General features: G+C 36.7%; 1 protein-coding gene across 9 annotated transcripts in view; it reads left to right on the plus strand.

The window, feature by feature from the left end:
• The window catches only part of CDH18 (cadherin 18), a 495,321-nt gene that overhangs the window by 241,777 nt on the left and 229,323 nt on the right, over positions 1–24,221 (plus strand). For 2 of the 9 annotated variants that reach the window (XM_064705470.1, XM_064705469.1), the window contains exon 1: positions 23,209–23,371. The exons of 4 other annotated variants lie outside the window; for them this stretch is intronic. The gene's annotated coding sequence lies outside the window, so the exon portion shown is untranslated. Of the gene's footprint in view, positions 1–22,606; positions 22,996–23,208; positions 23,372–24,221 lie in introns of those variants that run through there. 3 more of the 9 variants (XM_064705471.1, XM_064705468.1, XM_064705472.1) reach the window with 3 other exon arrangements.

Genomic DNA, 24,221 nt, shown 5'->3' on the forward strand with positions numbered 1-24,221 from the left:
TTAGTACAAACGTTGTTTTTTGATTAAATAAATGTCTAAAAGAATTTTCTGTTTGGATTTATTTCTAAATTCCTATTCACTTTGGATGTGCTTTGATTTTGACTGTTTCCAAGGGAGTATCTGCTGAGATTTTGGAAATTAGAAAAATCTTGCTTATAATAAGAAAGTGGGAGTAAAAATTGTAATGTGCTATCAAAATCCTTTTCAAACAAAGCCCTTCCTTTGTCATTTTAATAATTAACTGATCAAAACCAAAGAATCTATGCTCCATTGTTCAGCAGTTTTTTGACATAGAACAAAATCCAAAGCAATCCAGAGTAGTATAATCAAAAACAGCAGATGCCAGTCTTTTTCCAAATTACCATGTGTTTACTGCTGTTATATTAGCAGCAATTCTTGCTTTGAGATTACATGTTGTACTCTTTCCTGACTTCTTGCTACATTTTCAAGATAACAGAAGGAAGAACATCCATGAATTTGGGAGAAAAAGAGAAGAAATAAGCTTACATTATAAATGTTAGCAAGCCTTTTGCCTTTGTAGTATAGAGATTTACGTGTGAAATAAGATGGACACCCATTGGTATTATGACAACTCTGCAATATGCGCAATATTTCACTGTTTGGATCCTTATCCTTTTACAATGTATTTCTCTTTGGCAAGTTACAAAAAATGCAAAAGTGGTAACAGCCATATTTTTAAATGGGAAGTGTAGAATTGGAAAGCCTGTGTTACATTGGTAAGCACTTAACTTTTCCCTGTCTCTGTCTCTTTTTTCTTTTTCTTTTTTTCTGTTTTTTCTTTTTATTCTTAATCCTGATGTTATTATCCAGCAAGATATTCCTATCTCTTTCTGCTTGGGTCAGAACAGTTTAGTAAAAGCATTCTACAGATCTTACGGACATTTCATCATATCTTTTCCCTTTTCCACCTAAATGGGAAAGTTGGAATCCTAGTGTTATTTCTTGTCTGAAGGTAGACACTGCGGTGATAGACAGTCCTTGTGCTGCCTAGTGAACCAGTCCTGCTAATAACTTCTCACTTGGCTGCAAACATAAATGTCATCTACCATCTGGTGCTTAACAATATATAACAACCACCCTTACCTGTGCTGAGAGGTAATTAGCCTGCCCTCTGTTGCTTTCCCACATTAACAATAATAATAAACATTCAGCCACTAGATTGGTACAATGAAAAAGTACAGGGTTTAAAGAGCTCTAAAAAGTCATCTAGTATAGCTGTGTTTTCTATTCTTCAATAGAAATAAAAATGCTGGCACCCAAGAGGTATTAAAGGTAAAGACATTGCAGATCATAAAAATCAAAGCTGAATCTACCAAAAGAAATCTCACAAGCTACTGGACAGTTAGTATTAGGAACTGACACCCTTCTTCCAGTTAATGGTATACCTTACCTAATGGAATAAAACAAATTAGCCTGAAAATACCTTTTCCTTACCACACAGAGAATATAAAAACTACTGTGAAGGTAAAATATAAGACAAGAAATTATCAAGAAAATAAATTATGGGAAGAGACTAATAGGTCTTAAGAATTGCTGTAATAAAATAGAACTGTAGCTAAAATCCAAGTTCATACATTTTTTTTTTTTAAGTGTAATTTTCTCTAAGAGCTGAGTCTGTACTTAGGAATATGTGAGCCAGCATTCTTTATGAGATCTCTTCCATGTGTCATTATTTGAATTTGGTTGCTTTATATTTTGCAGGCAGAAATTGGCCTAATGGGGGTTGAATAGGGAGAAGACCAACTCTGAGAGTTTGATCTGTCACATTTAATTTTTGTACTATTTCTGTAGCTATAGGATGAATATCAATACTTCATTTCTTTCAAAATTGGTGCATATAGTCTTTATTAGGTGGAACTTAATTATAATTTTTAAATTACTGCATATCCTGCCTTTAAACATAATTTGATTGACTGAAGACTGAATTGAATTCTCCTTCAAAAAAATGACCGAACTCTTCATATTAAAAATATTTTGTTTTCTCATATTGGCATGAGGGAAGACTTTTGACTTCAGTAAATTTTATTTCAGCTTCTTACATCTTATGCATTACTTCCGGTGCCTATGAAAGAAACACTTTATACAGTGAATTCTGGATTGAAATATATTTTTCCTAAATGTAGCTTTTTATACATATGGGTAATTCAATTTTGTAATTTGTATGTGCAAAATGTCAACATATTTTGAAAATAAATGCAACATTCATAAAATTTATCCTAAATGTTTATGCTAATTACATTATTTTCTTGACTACCTAAATTTGTATAAAACTGTCTTCTCAATTTCATATGATGACTCTTCTTAAAATTTATGCCATATATTCTTGGAACAGAAATATATTTGACTAGGATATTTTTATTGCAGCCTTCTTCAAGTAGAAGAGGAACTGATTCCTACTTAGAAATGCTTATTCCATCTCTGTACTGACAGCTGGTCTTCTTCCCTGCCTTAAGGCCAGAATTATATTTTGCTTTACTACACTGACGCCGGACAGACCTAGGGAAACCCAGAGTCGGTTCTGGTTTTGCAATTCTTTTGTAGATTCTGTAGTCAGATGTAGACTACTCTCCAGATTAGACTACTTTTAGGCGGAAACCTCTGTAAACAGAAGAACAGATGCCCTCTTTCTCAAATGACTGAAGAGTTTCATCTGTAGTATAGGAGGACATAACATCAGCTGAAATTAAAGGTATTCAAACAGGAATCCATGAGAAACTTGAGATTACATCTTTCAAGATTGTTTTGAATTATTTTAAACTGCTAGTATTATTTTTTAAAAGAAGTTTAGTTCTTAGAAGGGATAGTATAGAAAAAGATAAAGCTTTGGCATCTGTATAGACTAGTTACTCTGATACAGATCTCCAGAAATCATTGAAGTGTCATAATAGAGTTTAGGAAATACTGTATGTCATCAAAGTGAACCCACCTTAGTTACATAAATTATGTGTTTATAAACAAGATATTCTGGTATCTGTGTCAAACGTCGAATTGATACATGTGTTTGAGTTCATACAGCCTACTCAAATTCTCTAAATTATCTGCTTTATCATCAGTACTTTGATTCAAGAAAACTTGTTTTATGTATCATCTCATATTAGGCAGATTCAAAAATGAAATTGTTAAATTGTTCATTAAACTTCAGAATTACCTGAGGGAAAAGAAAAATACCTACCTAGGAATTGAGGCAACTTTTTCATGTTTAGTAGAAGTCTAAGTAATTAAGATTTGTCCATAATCTTGTATTGGTAAATTGCAGGTCAAATAAATACTGGGAGATCATGCAGGTGAAATATATATTGGTTATAAAGTAAATTATGAGAAAGGCAAGACACAGCTAGTAGAATGATCCTCTAATCTATCTCCTAATGAAAGTAGAGCAATTCAACAGAAGGAAATTTAATACTCCAAAATTAAGTTCTTTCATGATCCAGTCTTCTCTTATGATGGCACACTTTTTTCTGAAAATTGCTCTCTCTGGAAACTGCTAATGAATCATCCCAGAAAATTGCCTCAAAAATAAGTTTCAATACCCTAACATGACAAAGGAAAAAAAAACTGAATTGGCCCTTGAATGTGAAGGAACAGGACAAAAAAACAGAAATGAAAAAGTGATATTATTTCTGTGCATACATAGAAAGGCCACTATTAAAATAAATGTATATCTCAGGTCAATTTATTGCCAAAAACAATGTGAAGAGAGCTGTGTAACACTTCCAAAAAGAAGGTAAAAGAATTATCCAAGATGAGAAAAATAAGTCCCCTGAAATGAAAGCTGAAGAGTTCAATCTAGTCCAGCATGATCTTTAGATATAGGAACAGTGTCAATAGACAAGATAGCTCAAAATTACAGGTTTTACCAGCCTTAGTGACAAAGTGTGAGAATGTGCGTGATTGAAAGTTGTCCAAAATTACCATTTTACTTCTATACACATTCTAGCTGTCAGGATAATTAATAAAACTGAATTAATAAAGGCAAGGAAAATAGAAAGCATATCACTATTGTAAAGATGAGGTAGATTTCAAAAAGAGAATTTTTAATCCTTTTCTTGGTGTGTTTTTTTGTTTGGGGCATTGGGGGAGAGTTCTGGGTGGTTTTTTGTTTGTTTGTATCTTGTATTTTTCCTCTTTTTGCCTTAAAATGCTTATGTCATTACCTTTGTTCTACACTCACAGGCCTGTAGTTTACAGCAGAGAAGCAGATCTAATGATTCCTGCTGGACTGTGATAATGCAAATCTACAGAGCAGTCATAGCATGCTCAGAGTCTGCATATCTATGTGCACTTTCCTGTCTGCACCAGTCATCACTTGTTTATTTTTCTTCCCACTGCATTTATTTTTTCCTTTACTGCCTTGAGCACATGGGTTGCAGCTTTTGCACTTTATAGTCCCTACATCAGCTTCGCTAAAATACAGAATACTGATGACTTCTGTAGTCAGGAAAATACTGTGTTCTTTTAAATTTTCTGTGCTTTCTCCACACTAAGGGCCTTTTGATTGGTAAAGTATTTTAACCATCTGCTAGAAGACAGGGTAGCTTTCCTAAAGATCCAGTGCTGTCTTTCAGGTTATCTTTCAGACTGCATGAATTTCCACAACGTGTGAATTTCCACAACATATGAATTGTTCAATAACTGGATGAGAGGGAATGTTTGCAATTGAATAATTGTTGAATAAACAATCCCTTTCAAATCTTTTGTGCTAAACCTTGTTTATTTTTGGTATAGTATCTTTATTCTATCATAATGTAGAACATATAGAACTATATTTAAAATACCTGAAATTTCAAAAATTGGATGGGTAAAGTATGAAAAAGGTCATGAATTATATTTAAATATTGAAAGGTAATTGACAGCTTTAATTCTGTAGCAATCTGAGAGCCTGGGAAATGTCTGCACCTTGAAACAAATTTAAACTTTAAGAACACATCTCTTTCTCAGAAACTTTTACCAGAATTTCTTAACATCAGGTCAGTAGGACAGAATATGGGGAAAAAGCTCACAGTTAGGGTTTCACCTCTAACATTCAGGTTCACACTTTTGCTTGACTTACTCAGATTTAAAATGAAGAGCCTTGTTTTGTGCCCTTCTTGCCCTGGTGTAGTAACTAGTGCACTAGTTGATAGATTTCCCCTGTAAAATAACTTCTTTATTGGCATTTCACTTACAGTAGGGGAACAGATACATGGAATTGATCAAATTTCTGGTTTTCCTCTTATTTTTAAATTACTCAAGAAGAGGCATTTTACAGGGAAACTGATGGGTAATTACAGATGCAAATGTAACAAGGAAAAGAGGAAAATAATAGATACTGGAAAGAGCAGTGGTGTACAAACACAGTGAAAAACTCAAGACTTTAGGAATGACAGGAAGTAGTAGCAGTTACCAATTTCTAGTGGAATACTTTCTAAAGGTTTGCCTCATGCTTTGGGGAGGGAGATGATATCAGAACAAGGATGGGAATCAGGTACACACCACACAACACAGAGGCTGCGACTGTCCAAGATGAGGATGGTCTTTTATGTGCTAATGGGTGAAATTCAATAAATTGATATAACATGAAAACTGATTAGATTGGCCATGCTTTGCAACAAACAGAAACAACTTTAGATCAAAGCAACAGAATCCCAGAATCCTAGGAGAGCTCAAGCTTGCTGAGACCTCTGAAGGTCACCCAATCCAAAACCCATGTTCAAAAAGGAACACCTAGACCTTGTTCTCCAAGACCGTGTCCAGACAACTTTTGCGTATTCACAGGGATGGCTACTTCACATCTCTCTGGCAAAACTTTGACACTGTTTGGTCATTCTCAAAGTGTGCACTCGACCTGGAGGGGATGGGCTGGAGGCTGGCTACACAGCCACACCACAGCCGACCAACAACAAGCCTCAAGAAATAGGAAGCCTCAACTAATGACATCCAGGCAGCTTATAGTGAGGAGCAAAGGACTCTTTGACCAATTGGGAGGTAGTGGCCATGCAGATCAACAGCCCACGGTTCGCCAGAAGGCTTTTAGAACATTCTGTGAGAGACTGTGTGTATCTATATCTAATCTATCTATCTATATCTTTATCTATATCATCTATATCTATATCTATCATCTATATCATCTATATCTATATCTATCTATATTTATATCTATATCTATCATCTATATCTATCTATATCTGTATATATATATGTGTGTGTGTGTGTAGGTGTGCATTGGCCCCACTTCAGGGTCTTCTGAAGCAGCCTCTTTATGTTTTGTTTTGCACCTGCATTTGTAGCCTTTTTATTTATTTAATAAATACCTTCAGTTTAGCACTTCAGCTATACCTGTCCCTTCCTTGTGGCTGTGCCACACATTCACACCACCATTGTGTTCTCAAGACCAGAGGGTTTCCCTGTGTGCCCCACAGATCCCTTGTGGTGTTGCTGCCGGCCCATCTCTGGCCACTCTGCTGCTAGCTGGGTCAGAGAGATCACTGATGGTTGGACATGCACCACAACACTCACAGCTGACAAACTGTTTCCTGATGTTCAGAGGGAACCTTCTGCATTTCAGTGTGTGACCATTGCCTCTGGTCCTGCCACCAGGCACCACTGGGCTCCCTCCCCTTTGCACCATCCCTTCAAGACTGCATTTGTATGTATGTTAACTTGTGCTGCCGTGCTTTGGAAGCATAGAAAATGGGATCTACTTACAAAAGTACAACTGTATCGTCTTAATGATCACTGTATAATTTTGCTGTTTCATCAGCTTCTATTGTGTCTAACTAGTTGGGAATTAACACTCATTTTGATGAAGGAGCTTCTTGTAAATTACATTTCTTTGCCTGTTTTTTCCGCCTTTTAGGTTTATTTTTTAAAAAGAAGATATGTATTTTCATCAAAGCGTTTAAAGAAATATTTAAATCCCAATTTTTTCAAGGAATGAGCTTTAGTATATATACAGGGATAAGAGATAATAAATATCCCAAGCATCTGATTTGCATAATTTCACCTGAAAAAAAATATAATTACATATATTATTATATTATATTATATTATATTATATTATATTATATTATATTATATTATATTATATTATATTATATTATATTATATTAATAATATATTATATTATATTATATTATATTATATTATATTATATTATATTATATTATATTAATTATATTATATTATATTATATTATAATATATATATTATATATATATATATATAATGTGGTATATCACAGTATCAAAAGTCAAATTTCTCAGTTATTCAATTTAAATTAGAATGGTTTAATGGTTTGTTATATTGTAAACTTTTTATCCTTCTTGTTGTATCTCTGCAAATTGGGCAGCAGATAGTCAAGTCTGAGGGGTCAGTCAGGGTCAGTAAAAATGGATGCAAAAAAAATATTTGAGGAGGCTGAGATCTTTGTTTCTCTGGGTTTTTTTAGAGAATGTTTAATATGGGATGGCTTCATCTGTTTCTGTCTCTTCAGATCATCCCAAAAGAACTTTCTTTCCTTCTTGTGAAACAAAGAAATTCCATTCTTGCCCTATCAGTCAATCATTTCCCTTGAGAATTTTTATTTAATGTGTTTTGAATTCATGGAAATTTTTCTATGCCTTTCTGCTAGGTCATTTCCCAAAGACAAGTCACCCTAAGCCAATTTCAGAATCATTTATGTTGGTAGTAGCCTTCACTTATGCCAAAAAGAGCACTCATTCTTGCTGTTTTGTCACTCATTATCTTGCAAGCATTTGTGTGATGTACTACTTTGTGTAGAATTGCACAAGTAAATTTAGGCTTGTATTTATATCAGAGAAGATGCGGCTGAAGCTGCTTTCATTTGAAGTGCAATGTAATGAAAGCAGTAGCTCACTTTATGGTCCCCATCAATTCTCAAGAATGCTCTGTAGAGACCACAAAGAACTTGCTGTACTTTGGCAATAGAATGGGCCATTGTGTTTGGGGATTAAAGTTGTCAATCACATTCTCCTCCTCTTCAGTACAGACAACTTTAAAGAATCTTCGTATTCAGCAACAATTGTTTGAAGTGACAATTACAAAGAGGGAAAAGGGATGGAACTTTTTTCTTTTAACTTTTTAATCTACTCATTCCTTTGAAAATGAAGAGCATAGGTAAGGAGCCCAAAATATGAATTTTATTCCAACACAGCTTTTATAGCTAAAAGAGGTCTTTTCTTGGTCTTCAAGGAATAACATAACACTGTAGCAACCTTACTCAGCCAAAAAAAAAACCCAAAAAATAAGGTGCCAGTAGTACAAATGCATGTAAGAAGTTGTGTGAATTTCAAAATGTTAGAGCAAAGGAAAGAAATATCCACAGGAAAAAAAAAAACAACAAAACAACAAAAACCAGTAAATATTTTCAAGTTTGCATTTCCTATACTGAGAACAAAGGGAAAAAATGCAAAGAGAAGAGAATGAAAAACAGCGAGTGGGAGAAATTTTTACATTGATACTAAAAATAGGCAAAGAGGATATAGTATGAATAACAACAATATCTGAAAGTTCTGAAGCTAACTTTATTTAACACTTATTAAAAATATCAATACTGAAAGATAAAGATGGAATTCTATTACTAAATGCACATGGAGTTCACTGAAATTGTGCAAGAGCTGGTGGCAGACAAAAAGGCTTAACAATAAAGTTTTACCATTTCTGTCAAAAAGTAGCCTGTATGGAATAGACTAGGGAATGAATGGGATAATTTATCAAGGGAATAAAATAAAAATACATCTCTGTTTCAACCCTAGCAATAAGACAGAAATAATGAAATAAACCTTAAATACTTTTTATTGCATAAGATCCTTTGGCAGATATAGAGAGAAGTTACCTTAAATCATTTCAGTGAGTCCCCTTTTTGAGTGCATCTCAGTATTTTCATTTTATCACTATGTGATCCCAATTATTTTTTTCTTGATTTGGCCATCAGATGTATACTCATGTATCCTTGTAGAGCTACATTGTCTGACAGTTGTTTCCTTCTAGAACACTGTAATACTTTTCACATACAGAAAATAAATCCCCACAGTATGACTATTTTATCTCTAATTTGTATGCTGAAGATATAAGCGTTATTTTGTCTGTCTTTAATCTGCTAATACATTTCCATCTTTCTATAGTCACCCAACTGCTAGATGGACACCAATGATAATGTAAATTTTTAAATGCCATGTGGAAACAACAGTGAAATTTGTTAACAGTAGCAGAATTTAATTCCCAATTCCCATTCCATTAATCTCTGTATTTTTAGGAGGTCCCACTAATGAGTTCTTTCTGTAATTAATCATGTTGACACAGTTCAAAGTAGATGATTTAAATCTTAGCTGAGAAGTAAAGAGTCGGCATACTCTTACTTATTGTAGATTCAGTGACGTTAATAGAGAATTGAATGTGCTATGGGGTTTCTCAGTGTAATACCATACTAGACTTGATCTTGAATTTGTAAAATATTAAGCATAAATTATTTTAGTGTATCTCTACTGTTCACTACAAAATGATCTCCAGTTTGCTGCTGGGGATTTTTCTTTTAGCATTGTAGGAAATACACAGATTCCAACAAAAAGGTTTTTTGTCACAAGTGATTCCTGTAAAATACAAAAACATTATTTTATCTAATTAGGAAATAGCGGTATGTGTCTGAAAGTTGAAGTTTTTGATAACATTTGTAAAATGTAAACTATATAAATGTTCTAAAAGTGTACTATTGCAAGCAGATCAGCAGAAACCTTTTAGACATCCTGCAAGCACATGGAAAATCACTGCAGTCATAGAAGGTTCTCACTCAAATAATTAGGTCATCTACATGAAAGTTTTTAGAATCCAGGGGCTAATCTGGTATAATGATGACAAGAACTAAAATTGTATAAAGCACCAGTGTCTCTTTTGTGGTGTACAATAGCCCTGAAATCAGTGCAATTTAAAGAAAGAAATTTAAAAATTTTACAAAGTGATAAAAAATAATGAGCATGTGCTCCATTGAAAAATTGATATTGAAGCTCTTGTTTGCTATTAAGCAATGGAGTACAGGAGATACCAAAGATACTCTGAAAAGGGATTTCCTCAAACCTTCTGTATTGATGAAGACAGTCAGCATCCCAAGAAAGCCTAGATCCTGTGCCCAACCAGTCTGTCAGGATGCATTTACGGGGACCCTTCACTGAACAGTCTTCTGGATCAGGGAGTGGTTGGACTGACATGGCCATGGTCACAAGCCAAAAGAGAGACCCCCTCCCAGGTCTCCACATCTTTATTTGAGTATGTTACCTGCTGACAGCGACTGCCAGCACCCACACCAACAGTTTACAGAACACTCTTTAATAATGAGATTGTGACAAGTTAAGGTTCATGAATTGTCAGTGATAGTGTCTGACTGAAAAATGTATTCAAAGCAATATACTGAGAAGCTCTAATCCCTAACACAAGCTGGCTTGAGATAATCATTCACATAAGAGTACAGTTCTTACCTGATAGAAGGGGAAGAAGACAGGTTCAGCCCATCAATTGATTCCAAAAATGACAAAGGAGTCTTCCCTAATTTTGTCCCATTCTTAACTTACTTTTATACTATTTTTTTAAGTCTTGGTGGAGCTGGAGTAACTCCAGTAGTACATGCGTTTGTCACTGATTGGTGTAAAATTCTAAGATATAGTCAATAAAATATAGAATGCTTCTCTGTGAGGGGTGGTGGTAACCTTGGAGACAGGTAGCTTTGGCATAGAAGTGTGCATCAGTATGACATCTGTGATCTCACCATGGTTGCTGGTTCAACAGCAAGGCATCTTTTTTCTCCCTTGATTAATGCCTCATACTGTTATTAGCAGTATCCTTGATTAACAAATCCTCATACAGGGATTATCAGCTACAAGGTGCTACCGAGATGCCTCCCTCGCAAGGATTTTAACAAAGCCTGGCTGCAGTGTATCCACTCTAGTCCACCCTCCATTTCATTTTCCTTATCATGACTTGTGGGCGGAAATCAGGCATGAGGACTGCATCCCATCCTGGAGTGCAACTGCATTTCACCTGAAAATTTCTACATTAACTCCTGTTAGAGTGTGAATATAACTTCTCAGTTTTCTCTGAACCCCCAAGCCATTTTCCTACATTCTGATACACAGAAAACAAATTGTGGGAAAAGGCAAAAGAAGGAGAGGGTCATAATGAAGCTAAAGATACTATAAAAATAAGAATTTCATAATTGGAGGCTTTACAGTCTGTTTTGACTGCTTCTTAAATCAGAGGAAAGAAATAAACTGATTTCAGAATTTGTCTGAAGACAATCTCAATAGGAAAAAGCAAAAGTGTATTGTTGATGATCATGCATCTTTCATCTGGCAGCTATGAAACGTGGAGGAGAGTGTCTAGAGAGTCTTCAATTTTCAGGATGTCATCATTGACACTGACTAAACTTTATTATACTGGCACTAATATCCAACTTATCAGGCACGCCAGGAGTGTAATCTCTGAAATCATCAACAAAATTTTGTTGTTTAAGAGATTGTGAATGAAGAGCATTTTGTTTATTTTTTCTCTAGAGCCTCTCACTCAAAACATCGGTTCAACATGCTAGTCTTCAAGAAAATGTGATAGCTGAAAAGACAGACCAGTGCTTAAAGCATATGGATACCTTCCATGTTATAAAGACACTTTATCTGCTTTAAAGTACGACAGTAATGTCTTCAGGAAATGTTTTTGTTTTACCTGAGAACTGCATGGGAAGAAACTTCCATATGCACAAAAATGGTGGTATCTCTGAGCCACTAATATAATTTGAATCTCTAAAAATAATCAGTCATGACTGGTTCTTGGTATTTCCTTGACATTATGAAATAGTATATGTTTTACAAGTCAATTAGCATTTTTTAGTCACAGTAGACTGACATGAGTCATCAATTTAACAGTCCTAAATTTTGGCATATTATGCATCAATAGACATAATTTCTTGCTCATTCTTTTCATAGCTAGGTCTATTAGCTTTTTTTTTTTTTTTTGAAAACTCACAAGATCACATCAGCAATGAAGACATGGGATCCTATTTTGATAAACCCTATAACACAGAAGACATTCCAAACTAGAACCAGTTTCAGCATACAGATGATTGACTTTCTTTCCATTGCAGAATACAACTAAGATTTTTCTTAGGTATAGCTAAGAAGAAAACCTGATTTTCAGGAATAACTGTGAATTTTTGCTGAAAAACAAATAATTTTTTAAAACTATTCAGTGATGGTTTTTATTTGCACATTTTCCTGTCTGTGTGTGATTATTATAGTTACTACTTTGTTTCAGTTGCATTTGTTTAAAATGCTAAAATGATGGCAGCTTTATAAATAAAATGGTTCTCTTTCCTGTATCAGGCACTAGTGTTTGTTTTTATCTAAAAAGTTTTTGTATTATATATCATTGGTTTTGTTTGGGGGAAGAGTATAGTGAAAGAAATGAGACTTTTTTGAAAAAAAAAATTAAAAAATCTCTTTTCCTAGCTCTTGTCAAAGTTCTACCAAGGCTTTTTAAGTTGCCTGTACACTTTTTAAATTCATGCATTTATATGAATGCTTCTCCCTGCTATCAGCAGTTTGAAGCTATCATATCTATCAGTTGTGGAGCTGGCTTTTGCTGGTCTGAAAGCTAGATGGTTTTGTCTTCTGATGTGTTCTCCCTTCCAGATCTTTCCCCAGTGCTTGCTGACCCTTTAAAGAAGCTAAGGGCAGCGTGTTTCCCTGTTCTGTTGTACTGCTGAACTCACTGCTCAGCAGGAGGTTCTAAGAGCTGTTTTCCATTTTAAAAAACAAGGAGCAAACCCTACTCATGGGAAGTAAAAGTGCGGCCAGGTTAAAAAAAAAGAGAATAAAAAGTAGAAGAAAATTTCTGTGTATCAATTATTGTCTTGCAAGTATAAGCCCTTGACCTGGCCTGTAGGTATTCAAGCACCTTTCCCCTGTGTGCCTACCCCTGGGTTGGCTTGTGGTGGTTGGAGCAATGCATGCAGTGCCAGCAGTTTTTGTGATTGCTGCATGGTTTGCTGCCCTCAGGTGAGCAGCTCCCCTCGGGATCACATCAGTGCAGATGGCTGATGCACTTTGTGCATCATCTGGCTTCCCCCTCTAGGCATGGGAAAGATTTTGGACAACCTTGAAAGGCAGCTACTCTCAAGGAGTGTTTCTGCTTCTGGATCTTCTTCTTTACCCTTAGTAATATGAGGACTTAGAAAAGTTCAACACTTTCCAGGCAGATAAGTCTGAGTTGTCCCCTGACTAGTTTTGAAAATGTAAGTCCTGTAACAGGTTCTTTGAACTTACGTTTCCATAAAATTAACAAAGGCATATTAATAACTAATATTAGGTAAAGAGTGGTTTATCTTCCAACTTTGGTAATGCTTAAGAATCTTTTTACAGTAGATGGGCTTAAAAAAAATACAGCAGAAACAAAGAAATTAAAAAACACATTATTAATTAAAGGCATATTAAAGGACTTAGGTCTTGAACATGGATCTAAAACTTTAAATTTAATAATGTCTGTGTTGGAATTTAATAATGTCTGCTTATTAATACTGATATTGCATTGGGACAAAAAAGAACAGTGCTGGAGATCGATTTTTCCTATTCATTTAGTTTTTTATGGTGATGTACTGATTCCATTAAATGCCACTGATAAAAATATTTTTAGATGTGGTACAACATCAAAAATATTCTGTGGTAAGGTCAAAAATTAATATTAAATCAAATTAATATTAAATGAAATTAATATTACCTAATATAAGTTTAAAACATCTGAACATACAATAGTCCACATACTTTAAGTGTTAAAACACAGGCAGTAAAATGTTATATGCATAAATTTATGCATAATGCACACTGAGTTTTCATTTACAGCAATAAAGCTCCACTTCTATTGAGTCATTCAGAAGAATTACAAAGGATCAGTGATCCATAGCCCTATATTATAAAGGGCTAGGAAGAGAGAATAAATAAGCTTGAAGCTTTGAAAAATGTGTTAAGTATTTTTATCTTAAAAATTCATTAAGGAACAACTGGTTAACTCTTCCTTACCAATCATGATTTTAAATAGTGTTTAGATCACGCTTTTCTGTTGCACTAAAAATGAATATTGTAAACCCACTAGTTTTCTTACTGCATAGTCTGTTATTTGCATCCATACAGGTAAGTCTAGCCCTTTTAGTAATACATAAAAATTTCTGCGTATTTTTCTCATTGCAGATCCTATAAATATAAGAATGTGGCTTGATGGTCTTTAGCACAGCCAACTGAGACAATAATTTCTTACCACGTTAAGAAATAAGACTGGCTGGTTCATTGGGTGACTGGCATGCAAAGCTATTATAGGTGACTAATGTGCAAAATATTTTGCTATTGTCAATATAGGAAAGGAAAAAGGAAGTATTGGCCTGTTTTAAAATACCTAGCTTAGTTTTGCAGTTTCAAAGAAACTTCCAATGCAGGTTCATCTGTCAACTTGCATACTATCCTATTGATCATGCTGTTGACAAAGGTGCTAAATAGTGTCTAGACCAATACTGACTCTTGATCCATGTGATTCTGAGAGTCTTGCAGTCCAGCCAGACTTACACTACCTTATGTTCTATGCAACCAATAAAGTCCTTAGTATAACTATGGGGATATTGGGAGAGAATGTGTCAAAATCTTTACTCAGGTTGAAGGAATTTAGTTGTCCGGCTATCTACATCCACTTGTTTCATCAGAGAGGACAAGTTCATCAGGCAAGATATCCTCTTGGTAAATCCATACTTGCCAGTCCAGGTCAGGCTGTTGTCCTGAAAAGCTTTTTGGGGACTTGCTTTATAAATTATATAGGGATGCAAGTAAGGTTGACCAGCCTTGTGGTTCTGTGGATATTCCTTCTTAGTATTTTTGGAAATGAAGTTGATTAAAGGGCTGAAACACCTCCCCTGTGAAGATTGGCTGAGAGAGTTGTGCTTGTTCATCCAGGAAATGAGTCTCTGGAGAGACTTTACTGCAATCTTCCAGTATGTAAAGATGCCTACAGATTATGGCAAGGGCATGTAGTACTAAGACAAGGGACAATGCCTTTAAGAGAAAAGAGAGCAGGTTTAGATTGGGTTTTGCTTCACTGGGAGGGTGGTGAGGCACTGGCATAAGTTCCTCAGAGAAGCTGAGGATGCTCACTTGTGGGAGCGTTCAAGTCTATCTTACATGGTGCTTTCAGGAGCATGATGTAGCAGAAAGTGTGCCTGCCCATGGCAGGAGGGTTTAAACTAGATGACCTTTAAAGGTCTCTTCCAAACCAAACCTTTCAGTTATTCTGTAGCAGGGACTATCTTCCTCAATGACAAGAGTCATTACATTCAGCACTGCTGGATGTATCCTATCCCATTTTTCATTTCTCCCGTTTACCTTCACACCTCTAAAATGATTGAAAGAATGAGGCATTTTATCAGCAGATGGAACATATTTTCTTAAAAACTCCTGAAGCCAGTAAATTGAGTTACCAAATACAGGAGCTGTTAACATTAGAATTATAAGAGAAGTGGCTGATAATTCAGTTCTTCAGTTTCTTAAAGCAAAATTAGAACCTTCCTGCACTATATTCATTAATCAAACCTCAGTTGTTGGGCTTACTACCAAAGAAAGTGAGTGGAGTCTTTTGACTTGTCTTGCATGTGACTGCCTACTTAATGGTTCTTTCTTGGTTAGAATCTATAGAATTGCCATTGCAATCATTTCCTCAAGAGGAGGCACTCTCCACGAGCTTTGATTTAATGGTAGAAAGAATCAGAAGAATACAATAATGACAACAGCTTATCTAATGTTATATCAAAACAGAATTCACGAATTCTACTTTTTCAAAAACTTTTTTTCATTTTGGAAGATATGGGATCAAAACCAAAGTATTTCAGTAAGCCTTTTTATAGGAATAACACTTTATATGATGTGCCTTTCCTACACCTTTAGTGAACAGATGGGTAGTAATCGGTTATGAGTGCAGTTGGAGCACTAAAGAAAATGTTGTCATTTTTTCTCCTGCTAGCCATTTATCTATTTAATTCTTTGACAGAACAGAGGAAATGTAACTAAATGTTCTGTTTTAATTAAAATGAAAGTAAATTTATTAGTCAGGGAAACTCTGTGTACTGTTTATGCTTGGGGAATAGAACAAACATATGTCTCTGCTTCATTGTTTGTCACCATCTAACACGAGGTTATTTCTTGTTGCTTATTTGGCCTATTAAACAGATCATACTAGTCATAAACTTGATTTTTCTTAATTCTATCTAATTACAGTGGGCACTAATAAGTAAATGGCAAAAGAAAAGCACATTCTGAGAAGCATTCCAGTAGATGGTGGTTCTATTAAATAAATGACATCCATGACATTACTTACATGGAAGCATGTAGTAGGCTTGTGCAACTTCAGTATTTCCTAACATAAAAATAAAGAGAGTCAGAATCAAATTGCTTCTTGAGGTTAATTTCCATTTCTTCAGTTGTCATATTGCCTGGCTAGGGGAATGAAACAGAGGGATAGCAGGGAGGGGCTTTTACTTTGGTGATACTAGAGACTTAACCCCACTGGAATTTTTAAACCTTCAAAATAATCTTATGATCAACTACTTGTGCCAAGCACACTGGAGAGGGATAGACACACAAGGCTAGGCACTGCAGAATAGGAAGGATGCCGCACCTACACATTAGCCTTTATGGGAAAGAATCCCCATCAGACACAGTGCTGAAGGGTGCTGATGTTGACAGCATTATATGGCTTTTAATCTTATTTTCTCATTTGACACTTCTAAATAAAAATGTTGTCAACCCAACAACATCTTTCAGAATTTGGAAGTGACCAAGAAGTTTATCCTTTGTTCCACTTCCTCTGTTTCTTCCTCTTTCAGAAAAAAAGATTAATCCTTTCTCCTACTCTAACTGGAAATTAGTTTAATCCAGTTAAGAGAACCACTGGAATTAGACATTAACTGACTCTACAGCCCTGCACTAAACACTGTTGTCCCACAAATTATAAGTGATTCAATGACTAGGAGCTCTACTACAAAGTTCAGCAAATTTCAAAATTCAACTGTGTCCTATGTTAGTGCTCAGTATAATTACAAAACATGGCTACTAAAATATAGTGCAAATTTCTCCCCTTGTGACAAAGAAGGCCAACAGAATCCTGGGCTGCATTAGAAAAGCATTACCAGCAACTTAAGGGGAGTTGTCCATTGCCTTGGTCCTGGTGAGACCATTTGGAGTGCTGAGTCCCATTCTTAACCCCTCAGTACCCAGCTCATGAGTGAGCATGTACTAGAGCAAGTGCAGCAAGCAGTCATGTACCTCATTCATGGATCAGAATATCCACCACATCAGGTGAAGCAGAGAGGTAGTGCTGTTTGGCCAGGAGACAAGAAGGCTCTGGGAAGGTATTACCAAAATGTAAAAAATACCTGATGAAGCAGGGGAGGTGAGGAAGAGGAAATCAGACTCCTCTCAGTGGTGCCCACTGACTGGGCGTGAAACTATTTACATATATTGCTATATTTAAGTATGTTGTTGGTCATGCAGCTTTTTGGAAGGAGCAAAACGACATCTGTACACATCTTCATACTGGAAGAAGTGCTAAAAAAAGAATGACTGGAAAAACATACAGCTATAGTACAAGGAGAATAGGATAGAGTACAGAAGGACTGCTAAGTTTCAGTGAAGATTCTATATCAAAAATTACCCAATTTTTCCTTCACATATCTTCAGCATCATTCAGCATTATGGTTTCAACGGAAAGGATATTCCAACTTCAGTAGAAGTCGTATAATCATCTTGTAACATATTATATTTACCCTTTTTTTGATCTGCCCTTAGCATACTGTGTGCTGAGTCTAAGAGAAGAAATTTCATCTTAGTAAAGATAAAAAATACATAACATGCCCCAGAAATAATGTCCTTTTGGATTATATTATGAAAATCTGTCTCTATATTGTCCCAGAAGCCTTTGCTTGTTAGTATTTCCCTACCACTAAGCAATACTTTATTAAAGCTATAGTTACAGTGGGAAAGAAGGTTGTATCTCACTACCAGCTGTAAAAGCCAAACTACACCAAATATAATGTTCATAATTTGAAATAGGACATATTTGTATCTGATGTTTTATACAGAGTATCTGAATAACCATTGGCAACAATTCAGAGAGAATCTTGACTCGAGAGGATTTAATAACAGTCTGTGTATGAAAAAGGTTTATATTTGCCTACATTAATTTCAAATTTCAAGATAATTTCATTGACAGATTTAAACTTGCAAAAATGTCACCCATTACACACGAACATAATACAATTGCCAAGACGTATCCCATTTTACACTGGTCAGTGCATGATCCACTATTACACAACTGTATTAGTTTCCCAGGAAACACCCCAATTAAGCCAGTTTCTTGATTGAATAGTGTCTATTATAAATATTAGTGTGAAATTCCACAGGATGGGCAGAAAGGTCTACTAATGTCTAAGTTAATTACTGCACTGACTTCAGCTGAGCCTTATTTCTTGTCTGTTTCCATGCAGACACTGAGAGATTGACACGCCATGCTCTTCTTTTATAGCCCTTTATATTTTTTCCGTCTTTCCTGCATTCAGAAAGGGAGTGATTAGCTCAGTTTTTTATGGTAACAGGTAGCAAAATGCCAGGCATTATGTTGTTTTCTCCAAGTCCTGTCAGTATATTTTGCCTGCTGTTTCATGGAATACTAAAGGCAAGTGACTATATTATCACAAGTTTTTGTGACTGGCAACTGTTACTGGCATCATATATCTAGGAACAGCTGTTGTTGTTTTATTAGAAAATACTCCAGTGATGCTTAGTGTAGAAAGGAGCCAAGGCAGTATCAGCAGTGTCATTCCCTCTGCAATTAGTATAGTGTAGAATTTGCTAACCTGTATTAAAAATTTACTTTTTATAATCAACTATTTAAATTTTCTAGAGGAAATGCATGCCTTACAGAATATTCAGAGACTGTATGAAAAATAAATTGCCTTAATCCTATTTCCTCTGAATATTGTGCACATTACCAAATTAAAAATAAAAATATGGAGGCATGGTATGAGAAACCTCCAGAGAATCTTCATTAGGAGCATGAAGATAGTTCAGTTGTATGTTCATTTACTAGACAAGTTAAAAATTTCTGTCCCACTGTTATGTATCAGAATATGAAAATTTTTACTGCCATGATCTATTTTGGTATTTTTTTCTGTTAGCTATCTAGAGATGAAAATGTAACAATATTGTAACAATGTAACAATTTGATGTCAAAATTATTTTTGCATTTTTATATTTTAATATATTTAAGTCCTCTTCAAAATTGAAATAGAATTAGTATGGTGAGTCAATTATGTCTCATTGTGATTCATCATCAAACTATATACATTATTTTTATATTCAACTTGATATATTAATGCTTTTTAACTCGAGGCCCAGTATTAATTCCACTTGGTGATATATTTTGGGATGACCATTTCTAAAGAACTGTCATTAGTAAACGGCATACAAATTTTAAGAAAATTCATTTCTGCATAAATTAGTATCTGTAAGAATATTTATTAATAAAATCAAATTAAAATGTTCATCTACTAAGACAAGAAACAGATATTGGTGGAGCGTGTCAAATATGTTCTTAAGATGTATGTTGGGGACCAGCTCTTATGTGCTGCAGCTGAGAAGAAAAATAATGATTAGTGAATGTGAAATTTGCGGCAGGAAATTGTAGAATCCTTTGTTTTCACTCTTTCAAAACTAGGAAAAAGGGAAGGGGTTTGTAATTTTGTGCAGACTGAGAAGATGCTGCTGGAAGTAAGGATTACTATGTTATTCCCTGGTGCTTTAGAACAAGAATATGAAAATTCCCAGTGCAATTGTTCTCAGTGTGTGAGCAGAGGTACGTGGCAGCGACTGAGCAAATTTCCTTCAGCTGCAGCTATTAGAGTACACAAGTTTAAGAAAGAGTTGGACTTTAACTTGGCAAATCATTATCCCAATGTGATCTTAGCCATTCTTCATCTATCTGTCTTGTATACAGAAACTTTGTAATCTATAAATGAGCTGGAATTTTCATTATTTTTTGTATAAATGAACCACTTAGTGTTTTTCTAATTGGTTGACTGTTAGCTAGATGATTAGTTCTCTAGCAGCTACCTGCAAAACAATCAATTCATGTTTAGCACATTAAACACCCCCAAAGAGAGACATATTTTATGAGCTTATTCTATTACCTATTAACTGGAACTGCAAAACAATTTTTTTGTTTTAATCTGCAGAAACTAGCTTTCTTTTGGTACAGCTGTATATTTCCTTCATAACTAGTCTATGTCCTTTTCAGTACTGCTTTTAAACATAGCAAGTCCCCAAGTCAGAAGGGACAAAAAGAACCTCTTCTTGTCTTCTACCCCTGCAATCACTGTCAGGAGCTCTTCAGTCTGGGAAGGGAACTTATTGAACGTGATTGATGAAGTTCTGTATTTTGATACATTGCTAGAATTGTGTAAGTTTGCTGGATTCCTTAGGCAAGACCCATGCATACAATGACTTCAAGGGTTATATCCAAATTTCCCTGGAACCCCTTTGGGAATACTGCTGCAGTCCCAGACAGTAACTTCATTTTGAGGTTCTTTTCATCAGACTTTTTTCCCCATGACAAATTCAAATTCTTTTAGCATTCAAACTGATGAAAGGATTGACCTAACATCAGTAACACCAAATCTCAGTATTTAGTCTTAAAATGTAGGCTTAAAAGAAATGTCAGAGTTCATTGAGGCTAGTTTTTTCAAACTGTCAGCTTTTTCCTTGAAATGGCATAATTTTGAATTCTTAAGAAAACTTTGATCATTGTATATCAAATTAGCCTGCAACAGTGGATATAATCGCTTTAAACAGATATTCTTTACTCTTGCCTCTGAGAAGTCTCTGAAATATGTCAATACAAGTGCATGTGCATGTATTTATTTTATATGTATGTATGAAGAAAGAATTGGAGATTTTCACCTTCTAAATGCTTTTCGAAGCATCAAGACTTCCCTCTGCTTGTCAAACATCTTATTGCAGAAACAAATGATTTGATGACACATGTTCTGAGTATCTGGTGAATATTCATAATTTTGTCTTATTCACTGGAAATTACTGAGAAAAGACCTTAAAATAAAATGTTGTGTTTCCAGCCATATCCTTGAGTTGTTACACCTAAGCAGCATGTCATCCAAGGGTAGGTAGGCTGAAAGGTAACCCTGTATTTTATCCTTTTCAGTTTATGCACTGAGGTGGGAATCTTTGGAGGATGGTTTGACATGAATTCGTTTTCATGTTATATTGTCTGGAGTTTCAAACAATGAAAGGAAGCATGTCTCTTCGCTCCTTTTTTGATTCCTTTTTTCCCCTCCCTGTTACTAACACAACTACTTCCCTGGCAAAGATATTTAAAATTTGCTTCTGCCATAGTGCAGTAAAATAGTGAAAGCATCTGGGTAGAAGCAGCCCATCCCCCAGATCATGAGATCTGTCTGAATCTGGAGCTATGCACAACCTAACAGAAGTTGCATGAGAGAGAACACTCTGAAGACTGTGTATTAAAGCATTGATTCATATGTGCTGCAGCTGCAAGCCAGAGGACGTATAAATAGCAAATTGAAACAGCTTCCATTTCATTCCCTCCAAGAGCTTACATGCCCCAAATTCAAACAACTAGCTGCTTCTTGCCTTCAATTCTCTATCCTGCTAGCAAAATCATTTTTAATGTATGTCGCTGAGCAGCTCAGAGCGATTTTGTTTGAAAAGTTCTCAAAATCCAGCAGCCCAAGTGATCTCAGTGAGCAGTGTTGTTCTTTCCATCTAATCTGGCGTAACAGCTTTCCTTCCGGTTATGTTAAATTGTAGAATTACTCTCTTCAGCTCTGCTTTTCAAATCTAGATCATTTTTACATGGGGTACCTATCATTTATACTTCAGATGCTGCTTCTGACCATAATACACTAAGAAAAAAAAAAAAAAAAAAGGCAGTAGCTTTCTTTTCTTTCATCCTGTCGTTTCCTGCTGGAGCTTTGGGACTCAGGCACACTCTGGTTTCATGGCTCACTCCAGGATACATGTCCTGCTGGCTGGAAGCAAAGCCCCTTTGCACCAGCAGGGAATGTGCCAGGGCTTTCACTCATATGTTAATTACATTTTTAATATGCTGCTTTAGCGGGTTGACTAAGCAGAGTCTGACACGGTTGCCCCATTCCTGAAACCCTGAATCAGGAGAATGCCATTAATCTTAATTCCGAATAAGGTGTGTTTGGAGTAAAGATGTTATACAAAGTCCAGAATTTTGAATTACTTTTGCATCAACCAGCCTGCCTTGATCCAGACCAGCCTGAAAGGGCATAAATTATCCACCAGCTTACAGTGACTGATGTAGTGATACGAATACAGGGATGTCAGAGGGCAGGAAATCTTTAAAGGAGTGGGACTGATCTGGTAGAGGACGGGTTGCTAACGTGACACCTCCTGTGCCCCACCAGGACTGGAAGGAGGCATTAAAGGGCATCATTCAGTCTGAATCTTACAGCCGGACCGTGTGGACGGCTGATGAACGAGCCAGCAGTGGAATGCTTAGCAGGCTGTGACGACTTTGCACAGAAATAGGAAAATTTATCGCCGGCTTGCCACAGCAGTACCGTACTGCCCGCTTTCGGTGGTGCGCCCCTTCTGTGCACTCCCGCCCCGCTCGGCAGCCCAGCCCTCCCGGCTCCCGGCCCCCCTTCCCGGCACCGAATTCAGGGGCTCGCTGTCACCAAGCTGGAGCCGTCCTTCTTCTGCACCTCGAGCACGAACTGGGGGGCTTCGCAGCCGCCGTGCAGTTACCGGACAAAGACATCCCTGTGCCCGAACCCACCGGTTATATCGGTACGGGAGGACGGACGGACGGATGGATGGATGCATGGATGCATGGATGGATGGATCGGTATGTAGATGGCTGAATCGCGCATCTGCCCGAGAGCCGGGGCTAGCCCGGCTCTGCCATCGCGCGCAGGAGGCGGCTCGCATCCCCGAAGTGCTGGCAAGGGAGAAAACAAGGCGGGGAGGGGAGAAGCGCGGGGGCGGGCGGGGAGGGGAGGCGGGCGCGGAGCGGGGCGGGGGCGGCGGCGGCGCGGCCAATCGCCCGGGCTGCCGGCGCTGCAGGAGCGGCGGCGCGGCGCTCGGGCTCCGAGGGATGCGGAGCCGGGCCCGGGTACCTCTCTGAGGACGGCGAGCAGCTGTGCCGCCAGCACTGCGAAAAGTCCCCATTTGCTTCTTATAAATTAAAGTGCCTTGTCACCAGTTAGGGCAAGTCAGCCAAGGTAAGGCTTAAATAAAATGACACTTTAATATGTGGCAACATGGATATTTCCGGACAGCGGTGCCGCTAACACAGCCTTCTAAGTAGCGCAAAATATTTTGTGCGATAATGCTGTCGTAGTGGGTGCACAACCTGTAATTTGTCTGTGTTAAAGTTGCCGCTGGTACGCAAGCCTTACCCTTGTGGTGCTGTAGGAACGTGTTTGCTTATCCGAGGCAGTTGCAAAGGGACCTGCAAAATACAGGCGTAGAAAGGTAGCGGCGCTCTGTGTATGTGTTTGTGTGTGACCGTGTTCGTAATACCTACAGTTCTGCTCCTTAACTTACGGGGATAATGTGCAGATGCATTTTAATTGCGATGGCAGGCAGATTATTCTTTGGCTCAACTCACATGTGTGAGCCTTTTTATACAATAAAACCGCATGCCATGGTGAACTATATGTGGAGAACATTAAGCTTGGTATTTGAATAGCAATTTCAGGGGTTTGGGTTCCCCCCTCCCCACCCCCCCCATGTTTGTAACATTATATGTGATAACTGAGGATTGAAATTGCAGCAAAAGCAGACCTCCTGCAGATTTGCCTTTAGCTGCTTGTTAAAGCTTAAGCAGTCACCTAACTTTACTTTGTGTAAAGGGCACTGTAAATAATGCACAGGCAGAAATAAATCCTCTCTTTCATCTCCTCCTAGCCCACCCCAATAGTACCTCACCTAATGAACAAAAACTACCATGTACCTTTAGTTCACACTACATTTTGACTGATGGAACTGTCAATGGACTGGAACTGAGTGTTTTGGCAAGCAAGGAGCTCCCTAGGATGACTTTGCTAATGTGTGTCTCTGAAAACAACA

The sequence above is a fragment of the Zonotrichia leucophrys genome, chromosome 2 (genome assembly GCF_028769735.1).
Source record: "Zonotrichia leucophrys gambelii isolate GWCS_2022_RI chromosome 2, RI_Zleu_2.0, whole genome shotgun sequence".
NCBI lineage: Eukaryota > Metazoa > Chordata > Aves > Passeriformes > Passerellidae > Zonotrichia > Zonotrichia leucophrys.